Source organism: Engystomops pustulosus, chromosome 2 (genome assembly GCF_040894005.1).
Source record: "Engystomops pustulosus chromosome 2, aEngPut4.maternal, whole genome shotgun sequence".
Lineage (NCBI taxonomy): Eukaryota > Metazoa > Chordata > Amphibia > Anura > Leptodactylidae > Engystomops > Engystomops pustulosus.
Window position 1 is genome coordinate 152,381,182 of NC_092412.1, and position 13,475 is coordinate 152,394,656.

Sequence of the window (13,475 nt, forward strand, 5' to 3'; positions counted from 1 at the left end):
AAGAAAATATACTCATGTCTGGTATCCCCGTAATCGTATCAACCCATAGAATAAAGATAACATGACTATTAGTCTATACGGTGAACACCAAAAAAAAAAAAGTCAAAAATCCAGTACAGAATTGATGCTTTTCTACTCCTGCCCTCAAAAAAAGTTCCTAAATTTTCAACAATAGGTGATACCAACCCCAAAATGGTAACAATGGAAAAAGCATCTCATCCCGCAAAAAAAATGCCGTCACATGGCCCCAATAACGAAAAAGCGAAAATTTTATAGCCTTCAAAAGGGGCCAATGAGGAAACTAAATTCCTGGCAGCTGCAGCGCCCTCCTTCCCTTCTGCGCCTCGCTGTGCCCCCATAAAACAAGTAACGGCCACATGTGGGGGGTCTTTGTACTCAGGAGAAATTGCAGAACAAATTGTATGGTGGGTTTTCTCTTTTTATATTTTGGAAATGTGTAAATTTTGGTGCTAAATGAACGTATAAGGGAACAATATGACCATTCTAAATTTCACCTCCATTTTGATTCAATTACTATGAAGATCTCAAGGGGTTAACAATCTTCGTAAAAGCTGTTTCTGATAGCTTGAGGGGTGCAGATTTGAAAATGGGTTGGTTATATAGGGGGTTTTGATGCTAAATATGTAAAATTTCATTCAAAACTGTATTTATCCCCAAAATAGTCAATTCTGAAAATCCGGAAAAGCGATATTCTATTTGCAAGCCGCGTGACGTCAAAATAAATTATCCAGATATTTCAGAAATTATGAAAATGTAAAGTAGACAAATGGGAAATGTTATTCAGCAACTTATTTAGCTGGTAAATCTATCTGCCTGAAAACGTGATGATTTAGAATTTCGAAAATGGCAAATTTTTCAAAAAATTCATCACATTTTCTTTTTTTTGTAAATAAACGCAAAACTTATCTGCCAAAATTTACCACTAAAATGAAGTACAACATGTGGGGAAAAAACAATCTCAGAATCGTTTTGATAAGTAACAGTGTTCAAAAGTTATAACCATATAAAGCGAAGCAAGTCAGAATCCAAAAAATCGGGCTGAGCCTTAAGCTGTAAAATGGCTGCGTCCTTAAGGGGTTAAAAGGTGGTTAATGCCTCAAGGCATGTGACACACAGAGCAAAAACAGTTTGTCTTTTCCAGGTAGTGGGCTGACACTTTTTACTATGATAGTGTGAAGTATAAAAACTTGTTTCCTTACTAAGCTTTGGTTGACAATAAAAGAAATAAACTTTTCTACTTGCACAAGGAATAACCTATGTACAATTTCCAGCTAATAATACATGTCCTTTATTTTTGATGCACTTTTTGAAGCCCAAATCTAGGGGTGTATCATAAAGGAAGATAAAGTATTGATGCCAAATTGAATTTTATTTTAATGGTTTTGGTATTAAAAACTGCATAGAAATTCCTAAATGTGTGTCTTTTCCCTTCAACAAATTTTTTTGTTAAATCCACTGAAGCAGCTCAACTGAAAATCCTCAATAAAAAGGGAGTGAATGGCAAGATTTGCATAACACAAGGTTACCAGAAAATAAATTTAACCCTGGATAACAGAGAGTCTATTTGTGAGCATCTCCCTCGTACCTGCCAGGTAAATTATTTATGGGCAAATACGGCTTGATTCACATCATATTTTCCCATCTCTGTACCAGGCAAGATAAATATTATATGAACAGAATAAGCTAAGCCCCCATTTTAACACTTAATAGCCCAAACTATAATTTGCTGCCACATTTTAAGCAGTAAGTTTGTTAGATAAGAGGCAGTATAACAAGGGTGCCTGTTATTTTCAATGGAGATAGAAGCTCAAGTTGCTTAAATCATCCCCAATGGCCCACAGGTGGTCCTTACCCCCAGTAATTGGAGAAAACAAAACAAAATTAAAAAAGAAAAGAAAAAATGTGTCCTCCAGGGATCTCAGGCAGTGAAGTCCTATAAGTACTTAGGTGTCTTCCTCAACAATAAACTGGAGTGGGCAGAGAACATAAGTGCACTTCACAGTAGGGGTCAGAGAAGGCTATACCTGCTGAGGAGGTTGAGGGCATTTGGAGTGGCGGGGGGCACTTCTGAAGACCTTCTACTCTGTAGTGGCATCAGCCATCTTCTTTGGTGTAGTCTGGTGGGGAAGCAGCATCTCAACTAGGGAGAGGAGCAGGCTGGACAAACTGATAAGGAAAGTCAGCTCTGTCCTCTTGACACAGTGCAGGTGGTAGCTGAGAGGAGGACACTGTGTAAGTTGAAGTCTATTCTGGAGAATATCTCCCATCCCTTGCAAGAGACTGTATTGACATTAGGGAGCACCTTCAGTGACTGACTGCTTCACCCCAAGTGTGAAAGGGAGCATTATCAGAAGTCATTCCTCCCTGCTGCGATCAGGCTGTTCAACCAACAAGGCCCACACAGAAGTAACCTGTGCCCCCCACCTAACCAGTCCCTGCAGGTCCCATCCACAGAATGAATACCAAACTGCCGATCATGGCTTGTCTTTTTTTTTTGTTCATTTATCTCTAAAATGATTTTTCTATCATTGTTTGTACTGTACTCTCTGTATTCTCTCTGCTGCTATAACGTTGGGAATTTATCATATCTTATTTAAAAAAATTGCCATTGCCCTGTTTGCCCCAGACTACAGATATTGTATATCAAAATGACCATCGCACACTTCGGAATTATTTTGAAAACTAAAAAAATATATATACTATACATTGCAAAAAAAATTTCTCCAGTTTTTTTAACTTTAACCCTCCTCCAAAAAATGAAAAAAGGTCCTTTTTCACAAATGCAGCTAATGACAGGTTCCCATAATGCCCTATTAACTAACTTACACATTTATTTTAGCTAAAAATAGTTTCTCTTACATCACCATAAATAAACTTACATTACCTGGCATACGAGGGTGCATGCCCTGGTCAGCCGACCCCTCCCGCCTACATCTCCCCATGATTCTTCCCAGAATGTCATTTGACCAGGGTAATGTTAATGAAGGACTTTTACCCAGTTACGTTTGCAACTGAGGCATGCTGTGATTTCATGTGATGAGATACATACATGGGGTAAACTGCTAATGTAACCATAAATGACAATACCCTGATTACATGACAAGAGGTGGCCACTGATGTAACAGATCTCTCTCTCAATGTTCCACATACCAGCATGTTCTGTAGCTTTGAGACCTGTCAATCAGGAACAAGGAGGCATAGCAATGCAAGCAACCCATGAATATACAAAACCTCATTGGAGTCTCATAGAGTGGGGGAGTTGCATATAAGTTTTTTTTTTAACTGTAATTTTTATTAAACTGACTGTCCGAGTTATTAATAATTTAGGACCGGGCTGGAGCGGGCTATTTAAAAATAATAAACATGAACTTACCTCCTCCGATGCTGCCAGTGTCCCGCGCCACGGGCTATTTGATCTGTGAGCTGGTTTGTTTACAAGGGTGCACAGGGCCGGCTGGAAGCTCCCATCCGACACCATCTACCAGCGCTTACAATGCTTAGCGATAGGGACGGATGGGAGGAGTGCAGCTCCCTGTGCGCAGCTTCTTTGGCCCTGTAAACAAACAGGGGCACGGATCAGATCTATTGTATCTTATGAATAATATATCCCACCCTGTTATTATGTTACATGTGAATTTATATAGAGTACTACCCTGATTAATGTAAATATATAGCACCTCCTAATGAATATATATATATATATATATATATATAATTTATTTTTATAGGCCCCCCAGTATAAACAGTATCCAGCCCCATATAAATATATACAGCCCCCCCAGAATAAACAGAATCTGGCCCCATATAAATATATACAGCCTCCCCCAGTATAATCAAAATCTGCCCCCCCATATAAATATATACAGCCCCCCCAGAATAAACAGAGTATGGCCCACCATATAAATATATACAGCCCCCCAGAATAAACAGAGTATGGCCCCCCCATATAAATATATACAGCCCCCCAGAATAAACAGAATCTGGCCCCCCATATAAATATATACAGCCCCTTCCCCCCAGTGTAATAAGAATTTGGCCCCCCATATAAATATATACAACCTCCCCCAGGAAAAATGGGATCTGGCCCCTTATAACTGTACACAGCCTCCCCAGTAAAAAAGTATATATAGAAGACACCCTCCCCCCCCCCCCTCCCCACATTTAATTAATAATTGGACAATAAAAATAATAAAACTCATACTTACCTAGCGGCAGGGTGCTCCCACGGCGCGCGGCTCCCATATTCACGCGGCTCTTCTGGCAGCCGCGGCTCCGCTGAGTGACACAGGCGTGTGACGTCATCATCCGCCGCCTGTGTCACTGCACTGTACGGAGCGACGCCAGCAGCCGTAAAGGCGCTGCGCCGCTCCGCATGTAAATCGCACCTGTTTCTTGAAGAGACAGGTGCGATTTATCTGAAGGGAGATTCGGGCGCCGGCGGGCGCCCGAATCGCCCACATTGGAGCTGCAAAATGCCGCTTTTAAAGAGGGCCGCATTCTGCCGCCCGAGGCGAGATTTTCATCTCGCCTCATGGCAGATGCGGCCCTGCTGCCCTCTTTCCTCCACTGTTAATAGGGAACAGCAGCCCGTCCCTTCTTTAGTCCCTATCTTGTTTACAGCTCTATGGATCATAAGAGAAAGCAGCACAGCAAGTAGATGATAGCTTAGGCTAAACTGAGGAGAATAGCAAAGAAACTGTTGCACACCACGGTAATTAAGTTAATAAATTGTTCTACATCCCAAGAGCTATTGATTTATAAAAAAAAAAACAAAAAAAAACGTTGACCATTTTCACATATATGTTTCAGGGTTTCATCAGAGTTCAGTCAGTTTTCATTCAAAGTTGTGTCAGTTTTTAATGAATGTTTTTGATCAGTTTTAATGTTTTTTTACATGCATACAACACATTTGAGAAAAGAGTTTTCTGTATTTTCCAGACTATGAAAATATGTCTCATATTCTAGGTTTTTCAGAGTAGTCACCTTTTGCTTTGATTACTGGTTTGCACACTTTCAGCATTCTCTTGATGAGCTTCAAGAGGTAGTCATCAGAAAAGGTTTTCACATCACAGATGTGCCCTGTCAGGCTTAATATGTGGGATTTCTTGCCTTATAAATGGGGTTGGGACCATCAGTTGTGTTGTGCAGAAGTCAGGTGGATACATAGCTGAATAGACTACTACTACTAAATAGACTGTTACTTTTCCTGTCGTTGAATAAACCTTTACATTTTCCCATATGTATATCATTCAGCCTCTTAGCTACATGCTCTACACTCGCCTATGTGGGTGTGTCTAACATGTGCAAGCTATGGTCTCATTGGTCAGCAGCACATGCTCAAGATTGTGTCACAGGAGGCAGGTCCTGCCCCTCCATCTTGCTGATTGTAGGACTTTTCAGAGATGGAAACCATGGTTGCTATTGTCCAATAAAGGTACTAAGTAGGGACCGAGAGGTAAAATACTTTGAGGAATGATTCCCAGGAACACTTGGAGGAGAATGATGTTTTTTTTGTTCAGAATGATGGCTACCCTTTAAGGCAGTAACTCATGAGCAAGTTCAGTCTGAGAAACTAGCTGTGTACTTTGGAGGATATCCTGGACTGAGCCCTGAATCACTGAACTAAACTCAGCATATCAGTTCAGTTCAGTGATCCCATGTTCAGTCTGGGAAATCCAGCAAGCACATAGAGTAGTGTATGTGAGAACGAAATGTTCACAGACAAAATCCAATCAAAATGCCTCATTTAACCCCTTAGCGCTCCGCGCCATAGCTGTCCTGCGAATAGCGTTCAGCGCAGTACAGAGACAATGCCGGTTCAGCTCTGCACAGGACCCGAGCCAGCATCGGGGGTTGCGGGATGTCAGCAGTAATCTACCGATGACATCCCCGGGTAACACCCGGTGTCGAAGTGGACTCCGATAGCCGGTGTTTAACCTGTTAAATGCCACGGTCAGCACGACTGTGGCATTTAACCTGCCTTCCGGGGGTCGCTCCCCCTGCGTCGTTTTCGGGGGCGCTGATCGTTGCTATGGCACATGGTCCCGATCGGACCCCAGCATGTGCATTGGCTGATATCCTGCAATACATTAGTATTGCAGAGTATTATCATGAACAAGCAATCAGATAATTGCTTGTTCATGTCCCATGTTAGAACAAGTAAAAAAGTTAAAAAAAATGTTATTCAATAAAAAATAAAGTAATAATTCAATAAAAATGCCCATAAGCTCCAAAACATATAAAGAGACATATAGCACTCAAAAAAGTCTAAATCATAACACAAACCCACATATATAGTATCACCACATCCGTAACAATCCGTAGAATAAAATTAAATAATTATTGAACCCGTACGATGAACACCGTTAAAAAAACTTTAAAAACTCACCAAAAAATATGATCAACCAGCTCCGTAGCCAAAAAAGTAAAAATGTTATGCCACTTGGAAGACAGCGTTGCAAAAATGATAGGTTTTCTCCAATATTAGGGTTTTATTTGGCAAATTTAGTAGAACATAAGAAAAACATATTCAAGTCTGGTATTCCCGTAATCGTATCGACCCATAGAATAAAGATAACATGATTATTAGGCTATACGGTGAACACCAAAAAAAGAAAAGTAAAAAAATCCAGTACAGAATTGTTGCTTTTCTACTCGTGACCTCAAAAAAGTTCCTAAATTTTCAACAACAGGGGATACCAACCCCAAAATGGTAACACTGGAAAAAGCATCTTGTCCCGAAAAAAAATGCAGTCACATGGCCCCAATAACGAAAAAATGAAAATTTTATAGCCTACAGCTGCAGGTCCCTCCTTCCCCTCTGCGCCTCGCTGTGCGCCCATAAATCAAGTAACGGCCACATGTGGGGGGTCTCTGTACTCGGGAGAAATTTCATAACAAATTGTATGGTGGGTTTTTTCTTTTTATCTTTTGGACATGTGTAAATTTTATGGCTAAATGAACGCGTAACTGACAAAATTTGACCATTCTAAATTTCACCTCCATTTTGATTCAAATACTAAGAAGATCTCAAGGGGTTAACAATCTTCCTAAAAGCTGCTTCTGATAGTTTGAGGGGTGCAGATTTGAAATTGGGTTGGTTATATAGATGGGGTTTAATACAAAATATGTAAAATTTCATTCAACACAGTATTTATCCCCAAAATAGTAAATTCTGAAAATACAGAAAATCCATAATTTATTTGTAAGCCGCGTGACATCAAATTAAATTTTCCAGACATTTTAAAAATTATGAAAATATAAAGTAGACAAATGGGAAATGTTATTCAGCAACTTATTTAGGTGGTAAATCTATCTGCCTGAAAACGCGATGATTTCGAATTTCAAAAGTGGTACGTTTTTTAAAAAAATTCTGCATTTTTCTTTTTTTTGTAAATAAACGCAAAACAATTCAGCCAAAATGTACCACTGAAGTGAAGTACAACATTTGAAGAAAAAACAATCTCAGAATCGCTTTGATAAGTAACAGAGTTCAAAAGTTATAACCATATATAGCGACGGAAGTCAGAATTCAAAAAATGGGACTGAGCCTTAAGCTACAAAATGGCTGCGTCCTTAAGGGGTTAATAGAAAATTGAAACGTACCTTTTTGTAGAATTCGGATTTTTGGCTATTCTACATTTATTTCACACTAAGCCTAAATGCTCATTGTTAATGATAGGGTACTTTATTATGAATAGCCCTCCAATATCCTATTACACACAGATGTGTAATGTCCGTGTTCAGTCCGTATTGTATTCACATCCTTTTTTTTTTTTTTACATCCACCAAAAATTGGATGGGTTTTTTTTTTATTTGTCCTGCCTAGTTGGTTGCCTAACAACATTTAGTCCATTAAAAAATGGACTGCATAAGAATGTCATCCGTGTGCCGTTCATTTTTTTTTGTGCATCTATTGACTACTATGGAGGTCCGTTGTCTGCATGTGAGAAAAAATAGTGCATGCTGTATTTTTTTTCTCACTGACTGCACATCTGCAAGAAACGGGGCTGTGGGTGGAGTAACTTTTTGCAACTTTTGATGACATTTTCAATGCTACCATTTTTAGGACTGTATTTACGGATTTATGATTTTTACTGTTTATTTTTATTTATATAACTTCTAGGGAAAGGGGGGTGATTTGAATTTTTTGTTTTTTTTATATAATTTTTTTTATTTTTTTTTAATTTAGATTTTTACTATTTTTCAGACCCCCTAGGGTACTTTAACCCTAGGTTGTCTGATCGATCCTACCATATAGTGCCATACCACAGTATGGAAGTAAATGGAGATTTTCCTCCTCATTTATTACAATGTGCTAATCGCACATTGGGGCAGATTTATCAAGGTGTCTGAAAGTCAGAATATTTCTAGTTACACATGGCAACCAATCACAGCTCAGCTTTCATTTTACCAGTGCTCATGAATATTTTAAAGGGAAGCTGTTATTGGTTGCCATGGGCAACTAGAAATATTCTGACAGCTTGATAAATCTGCCCCAATGTGCGATTAGCACCATGGTAATCAATGGGTTAAAACGAGACAGCCTCGCGGGTATTACTGGTAAGTGTTTGCTGCAATATGCAGCAAAGACTTACCCGCTATGCACCCACACACAATGTGTGATATACTATTACTTAACTTGTTGGGAAGGGGATACAGGGGAGATTCTACTTAAAATGACATAAAAATTATGTTTCTATGTGCCAGGGATCAGAAGATATGACCATTTGAAGTTGGTCACTGTCAAGATGTTTATAGACGTCCTTTCTGCATTGGGCATGTGCAAATAGGACGTATATAACCGTATAGCATTTTATAGCTTTTTACTAGTATGGTTATGGCTTCTAGCCACTACACAAGAACTCTAAGCAGCTCCATGTTTATACTGGCTGCAACAGCTGGTACAGGAGCCAATCTGTAATGGCCCGATCTATGACACCTCGGGCTCCACCCAGGATATAATCCGCTCCTCAGGACGATGGTATAGAGCTGCTTGGCTGCACAGGATCTGATTGCCGGGTTAAGGTGACTGTGAGAGGAAATTGTTAATATAGTAAATATGCTATATATATATGGACAACTTCCTGAGCTGTTCTGTATGACATATGACATGTATAATAAAAATGAAACATCCCCCATCGGCCTAACCTTTTCTTGGGGCCTGGAGGCAGCCGGGGGGGCAGCCAGAAAAACTTTCAGTACCAGTCCCCACCACGTGGAGCGCTATTGATGGGAATCATTTGATGAGGGTCATAGAGAGGACATAGTGGGTTTTACATAGAACTGTTTTTACAACTGAGATCCCAAAAAATATGCATTTGGGTGATTTCTGGTTTTATTACTTTCATCCTTCACATATACATGAAACAATTTATTTATCATACATCGGCACCCTTGATGTATCCGGCTGAGGGCCTGCGCAGCATGTTTTGCTTTGCCAGGTTCTACCTGGCGTAGATATAAACATAGCCAGCAAATTTTGACAGATAAAATTTTGCAGGCTGCAGCGAGTGCGGAGGGACAGAAACGCCCAGCGCCGGACTACAAGGCTACCCCTGGCCGGCTGGCCTATTCACGCCCTTCCACATGAACTAACATTTGTGATTATTTAGGACATCTACGCCATTGCTGTGGTGCCTGATACATACCCCCTGAAATCTCTATTAAGCTGCTTTCACATAGCCATATGTTCACCTGGCTGTACAACGGGAGAGCATACAGCCGTTCTCTGGAAAGTGCTGCTCACCCATCGCCTCTCCATAGCGATTCACGCTGGCCAACCGTAAACACAGGAAAGGATAGAGCATGCTATATTTTTATCCTCTGCACAATATGTTGACATACACCATAGCTGTATATGGGGACATATATCCGGCCACTAATTGCAGCACTGTAAAAGTGGCCTTACAGTTTGATGTAAGGGATTATATAGGAGTGTAATAATCGCATTGATGACGGCGGCATGCAGCTCCTGGCAGCAGCTATACCAGGATGGTGGACGGAGAGGGAGCGGATCAGCTGGAGGCCAATGACGATACATAGGATTAGTGATAATATTCTGCACATTATGGGGCAGATTTACTTACCCAGTCCCGTCGCGATCCCACAGTGCGTTGTCCGACGTGGATTCGGGTCCAGCGTGAATCACTAAGATTGTGCGTCCGAGTTCCTTCCTGTGCCGCTGCTGCGCCTAGGTCCGTCGGAGTCCACCTGCTTCTTCCTGGTGCATGTGAGTGCTTGATCTTGTGACTTAAAACCTTTTTTAAATTCCTCGGTTTTTCCGAATTCGTCATGTTGTCCGACGGCCACGCCCCCGATTTCTGTCGTGTGCAAGCCGGCACCGATGCGCCAAAATCCGATCGTGTGCACCTAAATCCCAGTGCAATTCGGCGCAAAACAGAAATATTCGGGAAACCCAACAAAAGTGCGTCCGACGGACCCTTAGTAAATGAGCACCTATATCTGTTACTACCCTAGCTCTACATTACTGTCCTCACCAGTCATTCCTCTTCAGGAGCTTCAGGGGTCTCTCCTCTGGTTGGGCTGAGCTTGTATAATTGCATAGTAATAAATGGAAAAAGATTGTAATTCCATAATCTCAGATGTCATCAGTATGATCTGTATAATTATGTCATCATTCACTGCTGTTGAACAATGAATGGTCTTGTTTTCTATAATCAATTTGATAGGGAGTTGTCTGTGGGAGCGATATAAAGATTTCCTCCATTGGGTCAGTTTATCAGCCCCTCATAGCCTCTGTATACAGGACATCTGATACTTATAGCTCCAGGGGCCAGTCTTATGACTCTAATTATGAATATAATGGGGAACCTGGATGATGGATGGGCCACCATATTTTGCCTCCGGCAGCTTGGTTGTCTGTGCTTTAGGCCTGTCTTTATCCACAGAGAAATATAATATCAGCCATTCTATAGGTTCACTATACATTTGTATGTATCTCTGCTGGGACCAGACATTATCAGGATTGTGGGTGGTTTATTATCACACGTCACTTACATATTGGTCTTCTTGGAGACAGTTCCTCCAACAACAAAGAATTAATAAAATCTCACCAATTAGCTATAGATTCCCCCAAATTATGTACCAGAAAAGTGCATCTCATGTGGCAAAATATGTGGAACCTTAAAAAACCATGCCAAAATAAAGCAGACATTTAGAAAATGTTATGAATTTATTTGGGTGCTATGACTATCTACATCAAAAGTTGAGAATTTATAACTCTGGAAATAAAGAATTTTTCCAAATTTTTGCCGAATTTCGTTTTTCTTCATAACTAAACACAAAAGATAAGATCCAAATTTTTTAAACTAATTTGAAGTACAATGTGTCACGAGAAAACAATCTCAAAATCCCCTGGATATCTTATAGTGTTCCAAAGCTATAAGCACTTATAGTGACACAGGCCAGATTAGAAAAATGGGGCCGCGTCCTAAAGTCTGAGTCCCGGAGGGGTTAAAGGATGATTAAATGTCCCGGAGGGGTTAAAGGATGATTAAAATAACTGATAAAATCTGTAATGTGAATTGGACCTTATAGTCTGAGCCCTCATACTGTACATGTTTCTACTGATCAGGGTAAATTACATAATATAAAATAATGCAGGAGGTTTTCCTTCACTTTTGCATGACATGAGCTATGCCAAGTGACACACTCAGCTTAGCTACATCCCTAGCTCTTCTATAAAAATGTTTTACATTTTAAAGTTAAACTGGTCCATGTGATATGTTTATTTAAAATAACACAATAGATGGTTGGTTCCTTCTTTCCTGATCCAGAGGTTGATTTCCGTCCTGTTTCTCCTTAGTCATAGCTTCGGGTTTAGAGTACCGGGCAAATATCTTCTCCATTGCGGGTGTGGCTCCCTGCCATGATGGCAGGGAGCTACAAATCTAATTCTGATTAATATAAAACTCAGAAAATTCTGAAAATCTCTATCAATAAAGACAGAATCCACTGTTCTGTCACCTTAACCAAGGCTATAAAACAGTGGTGCTGAGCAGACCGAGGGCAGTGTTCTAGAGCACAGGTCTCTGTATGACATCATAGAATCACATGGCAACACAGCATTCTGACATCATCACTGACATTATTTTTTACTTGTTATGTTTGCATCTTTATTTATAAATTAACCCCTTCGCGCTCCGCGGCGGATATATCCGCCACGGAGCGCAGTGACTTAGCGCTCAGTGGCGGATATATCCGCCACGGCTCCTATGCCGGCTCGGCTCTGGATCAGAGCCGAACCGGCATCGGGAAACACGGGGTGCCGGCTGTAACTAATAGCCGGCACCCCAGTGTAACACCCGCGATCGGAGTTGTCTCCGATCGCGGGTGCTTAACCCGTTAGATGCCGCGGTCAGCGCGACCGCGGCATCTAACAAGTATCTGGGGGGTCTTTCCCCCACGATCGGCCCCCCCGAACCGTTTTCGGGGGGCGCCGATCGTTGCTATAGTAACTCTGGGGTCCGATCTGGACCCCAGAGTTACTAGCAAGAATTGCCAGTAAGATGGCGTCTGTGACGTCATCTTACTGGCAAAGTGCCAGCCTATGCAAGTGCATAGGCTGACACTGATAATACTCTGCAATACATCAGTATTGCAGAATATTATCATGAAGAAGCAATCAGAAGATTGCTTCTTCATGTCCCATGGTATAAAAGTGAAAAAGTAAAAAAAAAAGTTATTCAATAAAAAAATAAAGTCATAAATCACTAAAAATGCCCCAAACCCCCAAAACATATAAAGAGACATATAACTCAAAAAAAAAGTCTAAATCACAACACAAACCCCACATATATAGTATCACCGCGTCCGTAACAACCCGTAGAATAAAAGTAAATCATTATTGAACCCCCACGATAAACGCCGTAAAAAAAAACTGTTATAAACCCTCCAAAAATTATGATTTTTACCTTTTCAATCCCACAAAAAATGATATAAAATGCGACCAAAAAACCATATGTACTCAGACATGATACTGGTGCAAAGTACAACATGTCCCGCAAAAAACAAGCCATCAACCAGCTCCGTAGCCAAAAACGTAACAAAGTTATGCCACTTGGAAGATGGCAATACAAAAATTATAGATTTTTCCCCACATTAGGGTTTTGTTTGACAAATTTAGTAAAACGTAAGAAAATATATTCATGTCTGGTATCCCCGTAATCGCATCAACCCATAGAATAAAGATAACATGATTATTAGTCTATACGGTGAACACCAAAAAAAAAAAAGTCAAAAATCCAGTACAGAATTGATGCTTTTCTACTCCTGCCCTCAAAAAAAGTTCCTAAATTTTCAACAATAGGTGATACCAACCCCAAAATGGTAACAATGGAAAAAGCATCTCATCCCGCAAAAAAAATGCCGTCACATGGCCCCAATAACGAAAAAGCGAAAATTTTATAGCCTTCAAAAGGGGCCAATGAGGA